The following is a 15061-nucleotide window of genomic DNA, read 5'->3' on the forward strand; positions in this document are numbered from 1 at the left end:
TGTGCCATATAGTGTTTGCAAAGAAACACTTGGGATACTGCACACATGTGGGAGAAGGTTTTATGATCTGAGATCATAAATGAGATCTGAGATCAAAATGGAAATGCTAAGCGATGTGTGACATACAATAGAGCACATTGCTCTGCTGTCATCATCCCTACATTAAAGTGTGGTTGCAGCATTGTTTGTGGGGATGCTTTGTAGCCGAGGGGAAAAGCTTGTAAAGATTGAAAGATGAATGGTGCAATGTACAGGCAGATCCTGTAGGAAAATTTGTTCCAGTTTGCCAAGGGTGAAGATTCATCTTTCACCAGGACAATGATCCTAAGCACAAAGCAAAAGCAACAGAGTGGCTCAGCAAGAAGAAAGTGAATGTCCTCGAGTGGACCTGTCAAAAGCCAAACCTGAATCTTAATAGAAAATCTGTAGCAAGACTTGCGGATTGCAGTCCAGGTGATCCCCAGCCAACCTGAAAGAGCTTGGTTTATTTTATTAAGAAAAATAGGCAAAAACTGCACCTTTCTGCTGTGCAGTTGGTAAACATCCTAAATTTCTCTATGGTTGCAAAAAAAGGTTTCAAGTCAAGGGATGTGAAGACTTATTCAATCAAGACTTTGGTTTTTTAACCTTAATTACTTTTAGGATATATTTATACTTTGCTTTCATGATGAACATGTAGAGTATATTGTGTAGATCAGTGAAACAAACACCTACTTTAATGTATTTTGATTTATTGGCCACTCTTATCTGTATGGCCCTCATATGTAAGCTGCTGGCCATATATATGCTGACGATATCCAATTTTTCATTCTTGTTTCATCCTTTTGGATTGCCACCTTTGGCCAGTTAGCATTTGTCTGTCATCTGTAAAACAATGGCTAGAACATAATAGGCTATCATTGAACCTAAAAAAACCAAACTGAAGTCATGATTTTGCAAAAACCAAACATTCCTGATCCACCTGCGTTTTTTGTTTTTTTTTTTAATTTTAAGATTCTTGTTTCATCAGCTTGAAATCTGGGAGTTCTAGTTGACAACTAAAAACGTCCACCCATGTCAAAGCAGTTGTAAGATCTGAATATTATAAATTGTCTACTGTACTCTTGAAAAAGCTTACTAGCTTCTATGAATTTAGGTCAGTAATGCAAGCCTTAGTTCGCCCTAATATTGACTACTGCAACTCTTTGATATTTGCTAAGCTCTTTGTGGCTGCTTCAGAATTCTGCTATCCATCTGATTATTGGCCTAAGCAGAAGGGCCCACATTACTCCAGTGTTGATAGATCTACACTGGCTACCAATTGCCTGGCAGATACAGTACAAAGCCACTTTACTTGTTCATAAGCTTTTAAGTCCTAATGCTCGCTGCATTGGGCAAATTCTATCCTGAAAGTCTATAATCCTGTGTGAGGATCTGACGAGTAGAAGTCTTATGGAGATTCTTTGTCATGCGCATTTCCATGAAACTGTAGAACGAGCTTTCTCTGTGACCGGAACTGTCATCTAGAATTCTTTACCAGAGTCAATCCATCTGATGTACCAAATCTTTCAAAAAATTGCTTAAACACATTTCATTTAGCCTTCCTGGATGCTTTTTGACCTGATGTTGGTTGACTGGCACATTGGTTGGTTGACTGGCACATTGACTTTCTCAGTCACCGTATCTATGTCCTTCTGCTGAATAGATTGTGCATAACCTGTGGGTTTTTTTTACATGTATTTTATCAATTTCTGTTGAATAATATAACCTTGTTTTCTGCTGTAAGCCATCTATGCACTGCTATAGGTAGCATAGAAATGTTTTAAATTAGGCAGCAGCATGTGTGAGGAAGAGGAAAGTTCTCGGTTATTGGCCCTCTTCACTAGCTTAGCTTGATTCAGTCGCTGACTTGTAAATCTCACTGCACTCTTAATATATTTCATAATTTAAATATCGGGAAGCAAATGCCACTTCTCTGCCATAGAGGGTACTGCTAGGTGACTCAAATGAGGCACTTTGCAGTGTGTATTTTAATCTCATGTAGCTCTGCTTTGGGGTTGGGATATATCTGTATTTCATAGTGTCCATTATCAAGTTGTAATGATATTATTTCAGGCATGATTGACATGCAGAATTTTTTCTCTCTCTGCATGTCTTTGTGATAGCATAGGGATGTGAATTGGGTATGTGCTGCTGTGTGGAATTTTTTTCTCTCTGCTAAAGACCACCTTTTGTGTTCCTCTTACAGACCTCCAGACATTGTTGACCAGGCTCACGTTTTTCAGGCATAAGTCATTTTTGATTTCTCCTTCTCACTCACATCCTCCAAAATCCCAGAGGACTTGGCTGAAGCCTTGTCCCTTGCAATTGATCATCTTTCAATGCCGTGTTCTTCTGTATCTGCGTGCTGCACTGATTTCAGCTGTGTACAGTAAGTATGTACTAATTATATGGAAAATTACCTCCTTCAGAACCATTGGAATTGGGTGGGTTTTGAGGCTTCATTGGAACAATCCTGCCACTTCCTTCTCAGCCAACCAGATCAGTCCAGATGCATGAGTTTATGCCTCCAAATCACCAGATAGAGACAGACTAATAGACTTGCTGAGGCCAACCTGTATTGGTTCCCGTGCTGACTTCAGCCTGCCAGTATTCTGTCTCCATCGGAAAGGCTGGTCAGGCTGGATGAAAGAAATTTGGATGGGCAGCTCCCTCAGTTAAGCAGCCAGTGGACCAATGGGTTTGCAAGCTCTTCCCAGCTACCATTGCTGAAATTACCCCTTTTCCCCTCCCTCCCTATTTTTATCTCCTCTTTTGTGGTTTCTCCTTCTCCTAAACCAAAACAAACCAAAACAATCCCGCCCCCCTCCCAACAATGCTTCCCTCTCTATCTTTTTCTCCCTTCTCCTCTGCTCTGACTGTGCTTGGTCCCTGCTTGTTAAAGCTGTTTAAAAAAAAAAAAGAATTGGGAAGAAGAAAAATAAGACCATATCAGTCAGTATGTGGAATGCTCAATTTCTGCTCGTTATTGAACAGCAGTTGTCTGTTTTTTATGTAAGCTTATTTCATGCCAGCATGTTTGCACCAAATGAGTGCTTTTTACCCTGCAGAGTGCTGGAGGGGCTGTGGGGGTGCCAAATTCACATCTTGTGTACAAATCCTCTTCTTGCCAATTATAAGAACATAAGAAAATGCCATACTGGGTCAGACCAAGGGTCCATCAAACCCAGCATCCTGTTTCCAACAGTGGCCAATCCAGGCCATAAGAACCTGGCAAGTACCCAAAAACTAAGTCTATTCTATGTAACCATTGCTAATGGCAGTGGCTATTCTCTAAGGTAATGGACTTCTCCTCCAAGAACTTATCCAATCCTTTTTTAAACACAGCTATACTAACTGCATGAACCACATTCTCTGGCAACAAATTCCAGAGTTTAATTGTGCGTTGAGTAAAAAAGAACTTTCTCCGATTAGTTTTAAATGTGCCCCATGCTAACTTCATGGAGTGCCCCCTAGTCTTTCTACTATCCGAAAGAGTAAATAACCGATTCACATCTACCCGTTCTAGACCTCTCATTTTAAACACCTCTATCATATCCCCCCTCAGTCGTCTCTTCTCCAAGCTGAAAAGTCCTAACCTCTTTAGTCTTTCCTCATAGGGGAGTTGTTCCATTCCCTTTATCATTTTGGTAGCCCTTCTCTGTACCTTCTCCATCGGAATTGTATCTTTTTTGAGATGCGGCGACCAGAATTGTACACAGTATTCAAGGTGCGGTCTCACCATGGAGCGATACAGAGGCATTATGACATTTTCCGTTTTATTCATCATTCCTTTTCTAATAATTCCCAACATTCTGTTTGCTTTTTTGACTGCCGCAGCACACTGCACCGACGATTTCAATGTGTTATCCACTATGACACCTAGATCTCTTTCTTGGGTTGTAGCACCTAATATGGAACCCAACATTGTGTAATTATAGCATGGGTTATTTTTCCCTATATGCATCACCTTGCACTTATCCACATTAAATTTCATCTGCCATTTGGATGCCCAATTTTCCAGTCTCACAAGGTCTTCCTGCAATTTATCACAATCTGCTTGTGATTTAACTACTCTGAACAATTTTGTGTCATCTGCAAATTTGATTATCTCACTCGTCGTATTTCTTTCCAGATCATTTATAAATATATTGAACAGTAAGGGTCCCAATACAGATCCCTGAGGCACTCCACTGTCCACTCCCTTCCACTGAGAAAATTGCCCATTTAATCCTACTCTCTGTTTCCTGTCTTTTAGCCAGTTTGCAATCCACGAAAGGACATCGCCACCTATCCCATGACTCTCTACTTTTCCTAGAAGCCTCTCATGAGGAACTTTGTCAAACGCCTTCTGAAAATCCAAGTATACTATATCTACCGGTTCACCTTTATCCACATGTTTATTAACTCCTTCAAAAAAGTGAAGCAGATTTGTGAGGCAAGACTTGCCCTGGGTAAAGCCATGCTGACTTTGTTCCATTAAACCATGTCTTTCTATATGTTCTGTGATTTTGATGTTTAGAACACTTTCCACTATTTTTCCTGGCACTGAAGTCAGACTAACCGGTCTGTAGTTTCCCGGATCGCCCCTGGAGCCCTTTTTAAATATTGGGGTTACATTTGCTATCCTCCAGTCTTCAGGTACAATGGATGATTTTAATGATAAGTTACAAATTTTTACTAATAGGTCTGAAATTTCATTTTTTAGTTCCTTCAGAACTCTGGGGTGTATACCATCCGGCGCAGGTGATTTACTACTCTTCAGTTTGTCAATCAGGCCTACCACATCTTCTAGGTTCACCGTGATTTGATTCAGTCCATCTGAATCATTAACCATGAAAACCTTCTCCATTACGGGTACCTCCCCAACATCCTCTTCAGTAAACACCGAAGCAAAGAAATCATTTAATCTTTCCGCGATGGCCTTATCTTCTCTAAGTGCCCCTTTAACCCCTCGATCATCTAACGGTCCAACTGACTCCCTCACAGGCTTTCTGCTTCGGATATATTTTAAAAGTTTTTACTGTGAGTTTTTGCCTCTACAGCCAACTTCTTTTCAAATTCTCTTAGCCTGTCTTATCAATGTCTTACATTTAACTTGCCAATGTTTATGCTTTATCCTATTTTCTTCTGTTGGATCCTTCTTCCAATTTTTGAATGAAGATCTTTTGGCTAAAATAGCTTCTTTCACCTCCCCTTTTAACCATGCCGGTAATCGTTTTGCCTTCTTTCCACCTTTCTTAATGTGTGGAATACATCTGGACTGTGCTTCTAGAATGGTATTTTTTAACAATGACCACGCCTCTTGGACATTTTTTACTTTTGTAGCTGCTCCTTTCAGTTTTTTTCTAACAATTTTTCTCATTTTATCAAAGTTTCCCTTTTGAAAGTTTAGCACGAGAGCCTTGGATTTGCATACTGTTCCTTTTCCAGTCATTAAATCAAATTTGATCATATTATGATCACTATTGCCAAGCGGCCCCACCACCGTTACCTCTCTCACGAAGTCCTGTGCTCCACTGAGAATTAGATCTAAAATTGCTCCCTCTCTCGTCGGTTCCTGAACCAATTGCTCCATAAAGCTATCATTTATTCCATCCAGGAACGTTATCTCTCTAGCGTGACCCGATGATACATTTACCCATTCTATATTGGGGTAATTGAAGTCTCCCATTATTACGGCACTACCAATTTGGTTAGCTTCCCTAATTTCTCTTAGCATTTCACTGTCCATCTCACCATCTTGACCAGGTGGACGGTAGTATACCCCTATCACTGTAGTCTTCCCTGACACACAAGGGATTTCTACCCATAAAGATTCAATTTTGTATTTAGTCTCATGCAGGATGTTTATCCTGTTGGACTCTATGCCATCCCGGACATAAAGCGCCACACCTCCTCCCGACTGCTCCTCTCTGTCATTGCGATATAATTTGTACCCCGGTATAGCACTGTCCCATTGGTTATCCTCTTTCCACCATGTCTCTGAGATGCCAATTAAGTCTATGTCATCATTTACTGCTATACATTCTAATTCTCCCATCTTACTTCTTAGACTTCTGGCATTAGCATACAAAAATTTCAAAGTTTGTTTTTTGTTTGTATTTTTATTCTGCTTTTTAATTGATAGGGATAAGTTAGAATTTTTTAGCTCAGGTGAGTTTTTAGTTACAGGCACTTGGACTACTTTTCTAATTATTGGAACCTCACTGTCGGGATGCCCTAATTCTAATGCATCATTAGTATCCTTTAAAGATACCTCTCTCCGAACCATGCGCTGCTGAGCAACTGTCGGCTTTCCCCTTTGTTCTAGTTTAAAAGCTGCTCTATTTCCTTTTTAAAGGTTAGCGCCAGCAGTCTGGCTCCACCCTGGTTAAGGTGGAGCCCATCCCTTCGGAAGACTCCCCCTTCCCCAAAAGGTTCCCCAGTTCCTAACAAAACTGAATCCCTCTTCCTTGCACCATCGTCTCATCCACGCATTGAGACTCCGGAGCTCTGCCTGCCTCTGGTGACCTGCGCATGGAACAGGGAGCATTTCAGAGAATGCTACCCTGGAGGTTCTGGATTTAATCTTTCTACCTAAGAGCCTAAATTTGGCTTCCAGAACCTCCCTCCCACATTTTCCTATGTCGTTGGTGCCCACGTGTACCACGACAGCCGGCTACTCCCCAGCACTGTCTAAAATCCTATCTAGGTGATGCGTGAGGTCCGCCACCTTCGCACCAGGTAGGCATGTGAAATAAAGAGGGTTGTGGAGCAAGTCACCAGGCTTGACTTTTCCAGACTATCCTAGAGTGTGTATCTTTTTTATTTTTACCAAAGAATATTAAGGTAGGTAGTGAAGCTCGACTTGCAAAAAAATTGTTTCCCTGTACGTACCCGGATCAGTCCAGACTCCTGGGTTTTGCCTCCCCTCCAGCAGATGGAGACAAAAAGTTTTGACAGACTCTGCCTTATATACCAAGGTGCCACCCACAGTCTACCAGTATTACTCTGTCTCCAGCAGATGGTGGAGGTGCAACACTCAGTCTGTACTGATTCTTTAAAAAAAAAAAAAAAAAGAGACAGTGTTAGGTAGTTAGGTTTTATTAAGTTTATTAAAAAAAACAAAAGTGGAGCAGCGAGAGAAAGGAGTCTGTCCTTCAGCCTCCCAGGGGGTTGGCAGGTCCTGAGGGGACCATCCCCCCTGGTCTCCGAGGCAGCTCAGGGTCGAGGGCCCATCTTTTGCCTAGGGGCAGCTCAGCCCAGCTTGGGAGCCTGGATCACTCACCCCAGCAGGTCCACTTCAGGACCCAGACTTAAGTGCCCACCCAGGTTTCCCTTTTACCCTGTTTATCACTTCCATTCTGGATCTGAAAAGAGTGAACAATGACTTCAGCTCCCCCGGTTTCGCATGGAGACGCTCCAATCAGTCATTGCCTTGGTGCGCAAGGGAGAGTTTCTAGCATCCTTAGACCTCACGGAAGCATATCTTCATATAGGCATTCTGTCAGACCACCAGAGCTTTCTTGGTTTTCGATACTGGATCAGCATTTTCAGTTTCGGGCTCTGCCCTTCGGTCTAGCCACAGCACCCAGGACAATTCACCAAGGTGATGGTGGTGGTGGCAGCCCATCTCCGCAGGGAAGGATTGCTGGTGCATCTTTACTTGGACGATTGGCTGATTCGTGCGAAATCGAAAGCGCTTGCCCAGGAGGCGATTCAGAGAGTACTTCAGCTCCTGCAATCGCTGGGCTGGGTGGTCAATTTCGCCAAGAGCCGACTGGAGCCCACTCAGTCGTTGGAGAATTTGGGTGCTCTATTCGACACTCAGCAGGGCAGAGTTTTTCTTACCACGGAATGCATCTCCAAGCTGCAAGTCCAAGTAAGAGGTTTAATGCTCAAGCACCCACCCAGAGTCAGAGATTTACAGGTTCTCGGGTCGATGACTTCAACATTAGAACTGGTACCCTGGGCCTTTGCTCTTATGAGGCCTTTACAGTCTACCTTGCTTTCCCGATGGAACCCAATCTCCAAGCTTTTTCATCTACCTTTGCCTCTTACGGAGGCAGCGTGATCCAGTCTCGATTGGTGGTTGGTGGCAGACAATTTAGAGGAGTTCCCCTGGAGATGCTAGACTGGACAGTGGTCACCACGGATGCCAGTCTTTCTGGTTGGGGAGCAGTATGCCGAGGGAAATCTGTGCAAGGACTTTGGTCTCCTGTCGAATCTCTCTGGTCAATCAATCGACTGGAAACCAGGATGGTATGTTTGGCATTGCAAGCGTTCTATCCTCTCCTCCAAGGCAAGTCGGTCAGAATTCTCTCAGACAATGCGACCACGGTGGCTTTCATCAATCGCCAGGAGGAACCAGAAGTCAAATGGTGGCAATGGAAGCTCGCCAATTGATTAGCTGTGCAGAACAAAACTTGGTGAGCATACAGCGTCTCACATTGCTGGCATGGACAATGTGCAGGCAGACTTTCTCAGTCGACACCGCCTAGATCCTGGAGAATGGGTGCTGGCGGAGACCGCCTTTCAACATCTGCCACACCCAGCATGGACCTAATGGCAACTTTTCAGAATGCCAAAGTGCCGTGGTTCTACGCTCGTCGCAGAGATGCGAGCAGAAGGGGTAGATGCCCTAGTACTGCCTTGGCCCACTGGGGTTCTGCTGTACGTCTTCCCGCCCTGGCCATTGATCTGCAAAGTGCTCAGGTGGATAGAGATCCATCCAACGGATGTCATTCTGATAGCTCCAGAATGGCTCCAACATCACTCTAAGCTTCAACAGCAAGAGGAAATGTGGAAAAAAGGATTTGCACTCACAAAGACGGGAGTAGCTGGCTTGTTACGGCGGTTACTACCCCAAACCAAATATCCAAATTACTACCTCCACCTTCCTCTATTCCTGATGCCTTTCAACTAGCTTGATCACTCCATTCTTATACTTCACTTCAATGCATATCCAGCATAGTTCTCTGCTTCAACAGCAGGGGAAAAGAAAAACTGTTACTTCACACATCCAGCAGAGCTCTCTGCTTAAACGGCAGGGGAGAAGAAAAAAGGATTCACACTCACAAAGCGGGGAGTAGCTGGCTTGTTACGGCGGTTACTACCCCAAACCAAATGTGCCTGATACTTCACCTTCAATGCATATCCAGCATAGCTCTCTGCTTCAACGGCAGGGGAGAAGAAAAAAACTGATACCTCACGCATATCCAGCATAGCTCCCTGCTTCAACGGCAGGGGAGAAGATAAACAACCAATAAGGGCTGTATAACATAATCTGGGTAAAAACAAATAAGCATGGGTGTAGCTTGCTTATTGCGGCGGTTACTACCCCTACTACCTCTAACTACTCAAGCTAGATATTTCACTTGGATGCAGCTCCATCACCGCTCTCTACATTAATGGTGGGGGTGGAAGGGAATTAGAACCAAGAGCTAAGAGAAACAGATAAGTATGAGAGAAGAAATGAGGGAGGCTTGCTGGGCAGACTGGATGGGCCATTTGGTGGTCTTCTGCCGTCATTTCTATGTTTCTATGTTTCTAAGTCCCTAGTTTGCGGACCTTCTCGATCTCGCGGTGGGCGGTCTGCTGCGGTTTCCAGGGCTGCATCAAGGGCCTGTTTGTTTGGAGGAAGTCGATTGGTTCTGTGTAGCGGCATGGCTTTTGAAAGGCAGAGATTAAGTCGCAAAGGCTATTCACCGGCCGTAGTAGCTACACTTCTCCAATCGCGTAAGACTTCTACCAATCTCACTTATGGTCCTCAGAAGATTGAAACCATTACTCACACCTGCCCACTTCAGAACAGTATTGCAAACACTTATCTTTTCCAGCACGGACTACTGCAATGCACTCTTACTAGGACTCCCAAGCACATCGATAAGACCACTCCAGATACTTCAAAATACTGCAGCCAGAATACTGACGGGAAAAAAGAGGAGGGACCTATCGAATACAGGATAAAATACAAGCCCTTATGCACCATACACAAACTAATATATGATAAAGAAGCAGACTGGCTAAACACAACCTTACGAGTACACGTTCCACAAAAAAAACCTCCGCTCAGCAAACAAAGCACTACTAACAATCCCTTCAGTAAAGTCAGCAAAATTAACCCAAGTGAGAGAAAGGGCTTTATCATTGGCTGGGCCCATACTATGGAACACGATGCCCCCTGAACTCAGATTACAGAATAATCTCAAAACTTTTAAGAAAAATTTAAAAACATGGCTCTTTAAAAAAGCCTTCACTAAAGAGTGTGGAGGGTAGAGAATGAAAGTACAGGGTAATGCAGATGAGAATGAATTTACTCAATCCTACATTTAAGAAGTAATATCTCAAAGAGATAGTAACTCAATAATATACCTGGACTTGACCAACAATACTCAAATAATGATTTTATTTATGAAATTGTAACCGAACTTTATTGGCACCTGTTAGAATGTACGATATCCTACATTTACTTACCTTAGTCTATGTGCCTATTTGTAAACTGTTGCGATGGTGTATAACTTAGTGACGGTACAGAAAAGTTTTTAAATAAATGTTAGAGTATGGAAAGTTTTTGAGTCTTGGTGTTTGGACCTAGAGGTCGCGCCTACCCGGGCCTCGGTGTCAGATATTCTGTGTTTTCTACAATCCGGTCTTTCTAAGGGCTTGTCATGTAGTTCCCTCAGAGTGCAGGTGGCAGCACTTGGTTGTTTGCGTGGCTCCATCCAGGGTGTAGCGTTAGCAGCACATCCGGATGTAGTTAGTTTTCTTAAGGGAGCAAAACACTTGTGTCCTCCGATTCGGCATCCTTATCCGTCATCGAGTCTGAATTTAGTCCTCACTGCCCTTTGCTCAGCGCCTTTTGAGCCTTTGAAGAGATCGACTCTAAAAGATCTTACCTTAAAGGTGATTTTTCTGGTGGCCATTACATCGGCTCATAGGGTGTCAACTCAAGCGCTTTCCTGTAGGGAATCTTTTTTGCGGATTTCGGATTCGGGCTTTTCTTTAAGGATGGTTCAGTCTTTCTTGCCGAAAGTGGTTTCCTCATTCCATGTCAACCAATCTGTGGAACTGCCAGCCTTCACGGAGTTAAACCGTTCGGATCCTTCGGCTGGCAACTTGCATAAGCTTGACTATCGCAGAGCCTTGCTGTGTTACCTAGAGGTTACCAATGTTTCGTGTGACTGACCATCTTTTTGTGCTGTGGAGCAGTCTTCAAACGAGGACAGCAGGTGTCCAAAGCTACTATAGCTCGTTGGCTAAAGGAGGCTATTAGTTAGGCGTATCTCCTTCGTGGTAGATCCCTTCCTATGGGTCTGCATGCCCACTCTACTCATTCGCAAGCGGCGTCTTGGACAGAGTGTCAGATGGTATCACCGCAGGAGATTTGCAGGGCGGCTACGTGGAAATCCTTGCATACTGTTGCGAAACATTACAGACTGGATGTCCAGGCTACAGTTCCAGGAGGATTTGGAGAGGGAGTGCTTCGAGCAGGCCTCTCTGGATCCCATCCCAGGTAAGAAAGCTCTGGTACATTCCAGGAGTCTGGACTGATCTGGGTACGTATAGGGAAAGGAAAATTAGTTTCTTACCTGATAATTTTCGTTCCTGTACTACCACGGATCAGTCCAGTGGTCATTATGAACTATAGTGATTATCAGACAGATACTTCGACAGCTAAACCATCAGGTTTACTACACCTTACTACAGTCTGATCCTACTCCAATGTTACAAGAAAAAATACAAAAGCTACTACAACAGGTACAAGCTATTGGATTTTTGACCACAAAAGAAAATAATTTTAAAAATTTTCCTTTCCCACGCACTCCGGTTATATATGGGGTTCCCAAAATCCACAAGACATTACACTATCCCCCATGCAGACCCATAGTCTCAGCCAATGGGTCCATCCTAGAGCCAATAGCAAAATTCATTGATTTGTTTCTCCATCCTGCTGTACAGAAATCAGCGTCTTATATACAAGACACTTCAGACGTGTTGAAGAAACTCGCATCCCTTGGCCAAGTGTCTGGTGATGCTTTTCTAGTAAGTTTAGACGTCTAAGCACTCTACACCAATGTACCCCAAATGGAAGCCTTAGAAATTGTCAAGGAAGTTCTATCACAAAGTGACAGACCACAGCACATTCCTTCTGATTTGTTATTAACAGAGCTGATATTCAACAACTTTCTCTTTTCAACAGAAATATTATTTACAAGTTCATGGAGTAGCCATGGGACAAGGATAGCGGTGCGTCGCATCCACGCCCGACCACACCACTGACGCAATCCACATGCATCGGCGCAGATCTCATCCCACAAACGCAAATGAAGCCCAAGAAACACCACACGGGTCATAAAAGACCCAGAGAGGTATCACCCCTTCTAGTCATCGACTCAGATCCAGATATCTCTCCACCTTATCTGTCAGGCAGTGCTTCATCGTCTCCAGGTGCACTATCAAGCTTCTCTTTAGCTTCCATCGGCAGCCTTGCCCCCAATTGTCTAGAACCAGTACCTCCACCGGTTATACCACCTCCGGAAAAGGTTCCATGCACTAAACGCAGGCAGATATACTCAGGGCCACCCTACCACCTTTACTGGATCCACCTCCTATACCGTCTATCTCGAGACTAGCTGACCAAGCTATGTCCCAGATAACTTCAATTCTGACTCAATTCCTACATTCCGTGGAACTCATCTGCCACCTCATCACTCTCCTACCATAGTACCAACTGTTCCAGAAGACCCCGCAGTCCCTGTTCCAGCACCAAAAGATCTGCCGAGCAGACCTTCCTCGCCAGTTGAGGATATTTTACAGTCTGATTCTTCATCAGACTCATCGGGCTATCCTTCTGACCCGGCAGAGGTCCCACCTGAACCTGCCTCTCCTCCAGAGGATCTTATTCTCAGTTTATAGAAAAAGTAGGTCAGATGCTCAATGTGGAGACAAGGAGAATCCCTGATCCACGACAGGAGATGTTAGGGATTTTAAAGATTTTTGATGCTCTGAATGAACCGGTGACGCTACCGCAACATTCGGTATTGACTGCGCTGATGGAGAAGTCATGGGATACCCCGCTATCTATTCCTCCAACATCACGTAAAATAGATCTGAAATATCGTATGAAGGACTCCCCCCTTCCATTCACGGTTCAGCTCCCACATAACTCAGTAGTGGTAGAGTCGGTGATGCAGAAGGCTCGGAAGTCTCAACTTCACTCAAATACACCGCCAACCAGAGATAATAAATCTCTTGATGACTTCGCTAAGAAGTCATTTCAATCTGGTATGCTAAACGCTCTGATACAGAACCATCAATTCTATATAGCGCAATATCTCTTCGAAAATTTGCAAGCGCTGAAGCCACACTTCCAACAGGGAACCCAGGAAACCGGTTTACCTGTACAATACCACAACCTAGAGGAAGGTTTAAGACACCTCCTTCGGTCTATTTACGAAGGGTTTGATATCTCTTCCAAAGCCTCGGCTAATGCCACAGCAGCAAGATGCCTTGCATGGCTGCATTCCAGTGCAATCAGTGACGACGTACATGATAAATTAGTGAACCTACCCTGCCGTCCAGATAATTTATTTGGAGATAAGTTTACTGACACAGTAACAAAACTCAAAGAACAAACAGCAATTCTGTCACTCACAACCTCTCACCAACAATCCACATCTAGGCGTCAATATTCTTCTGTTACATACAGTTTCAGAGCTTATAAACCTTACTCATATTACAAGCCTCCAACCTGTCAGCCGTCAAAGCAACAACCATATCGGCACCAACCATCATGCCAATGCCTCAGAGCCCCTCAGCCACGTCAACAGGTTGACCCTCAACCAGCAAAAACCCAACCGGGTTTTTAGGGATCATGCTGCCACCGGCACAGACACATCTAGTAGGGGGCAGGTTGTCCAATTTCCTTCCAGCCTGGAACCACATCACGTCCGATCGATAGGTCCTGACAATAATAGAAGAAGGTTACACTCTCCATTTCTCATCCCTCCCAACCCTCCCACATTTAGTTCCTCAGAAACAGCCAACAGCGCATAGAGGTCCTCTCCTATAGGAACTCAAGGTTCTCCTCCAGAACAAGTGCATTCAGAAATTGCCTTACCCACAATTCCATCAAGGATTCTACTCACAGTACTTCCTTATTCCCAAGAAGTCAGGAGGACTGTGTTCCATCTTGGACCTACGTTCACTCAACAAACACCTTCACAAGGAGAAGTTCAAAATGGCTTCTTTCAAGTCCATTCTTCCATTCCCATGATCCAAAGATTGGATATGTTCACTGGATTTGAAGGATGCATATGCTCACATACCAATGCGTCCCAACTCCTGGTGTACCTCTGTTTCCAGACAGATAACCAGCACTTCCAGTACAGAGTTCTCCCATTCGGTCTTTCCTCTGCCCCCAGAGTCTTCACCAAATGTCTGCAGTAGCGGTGGCACACCTCTGTCGTCAGGGGGTGCAAATATTTCCTTATCTGGACGACTGGCTTATAGTAGCACCCAATCAGACTTTCCTACGAGACAATCTGCTTCGAACTATTTCTTGCCTAGACAATCTAGGTCTCTTAATCAACTACGAAAAGTCAAATCTAGAGCCAACTCAAACCTTACAATTCATTGGGGCCTACATCGACACAATTCAAGACAAGGCCTTCCTACCACACTCACGAGCATTAGCTCTCTCCACACTATCTTCAGTTCTACTTCACAGTACGACTGTTCCAGCCCGCCAAATTCTAACCATTCTAGGACACATGGCAGCATCCATCTACATAGTCCCACATACGCGTCTACACATGCGTCGCCTACAATGGGGTCCAAAAAAACCAATGGACACAATTTCTCCATCCATTGTCGACTCCCATCTCCTTAACCAACAGCATGAAGAAAGACCTGAAATGGTGGCTACTCCCATCGACACTGCTAGCTGGTTCACCTCTACGACCCCTTCGACATCAGATAATACTCACCACAGATGCATCTCCCAAGGGATGGGGAGCCCACCTAGATCAGCTGCAAACACAGGGTCTATGGTCCACAT

The 15061-nt window shown here is 44.1% G+C and overlaps 1 protein-coding gene across 9 annotated transcripts in view; it reads left to right on the forward strand.

Annotated features, from left to right (window-relative positions):
• The window catches only part of HUWE1 (HECT, UBA and WWE domain containing E3 ubiquitin protein ligase 1), a 907188-nt gene that overhangs the window by 83420 nt on the left and 808707 nt on the right, over window positions 1–15061 (forward strand). For all 9 annotated transcript variants that reach the window (XM_029607938.1, XM_029607967.1, XM_029607972.1 and 6 more), the window contains exon 2: window positions 2228–2410. The gene's annotated coding sequence lies outside the window, so the exon portion shown is untranslated. The remainder of the gene's footprint in view (window positions 1–2227; window positions 2411–15061) is intronic.

Source organism: Rhinatrema bivittatum, chromosome 1 (assembly GCF_901001135.1).
Source record: "Rhinatrema bivittatum chromosome 1, aRhiBiv1.1, whole genome shotgun sequence".
NCBI classification, from domain to species: domain Eukaryota; kingdom Metazoa; phylum Chordata; class Amphibia; order Gymnophiona; family Rhinatrematidae; genus Rhinatrema; species Rhinatrema bivittatum.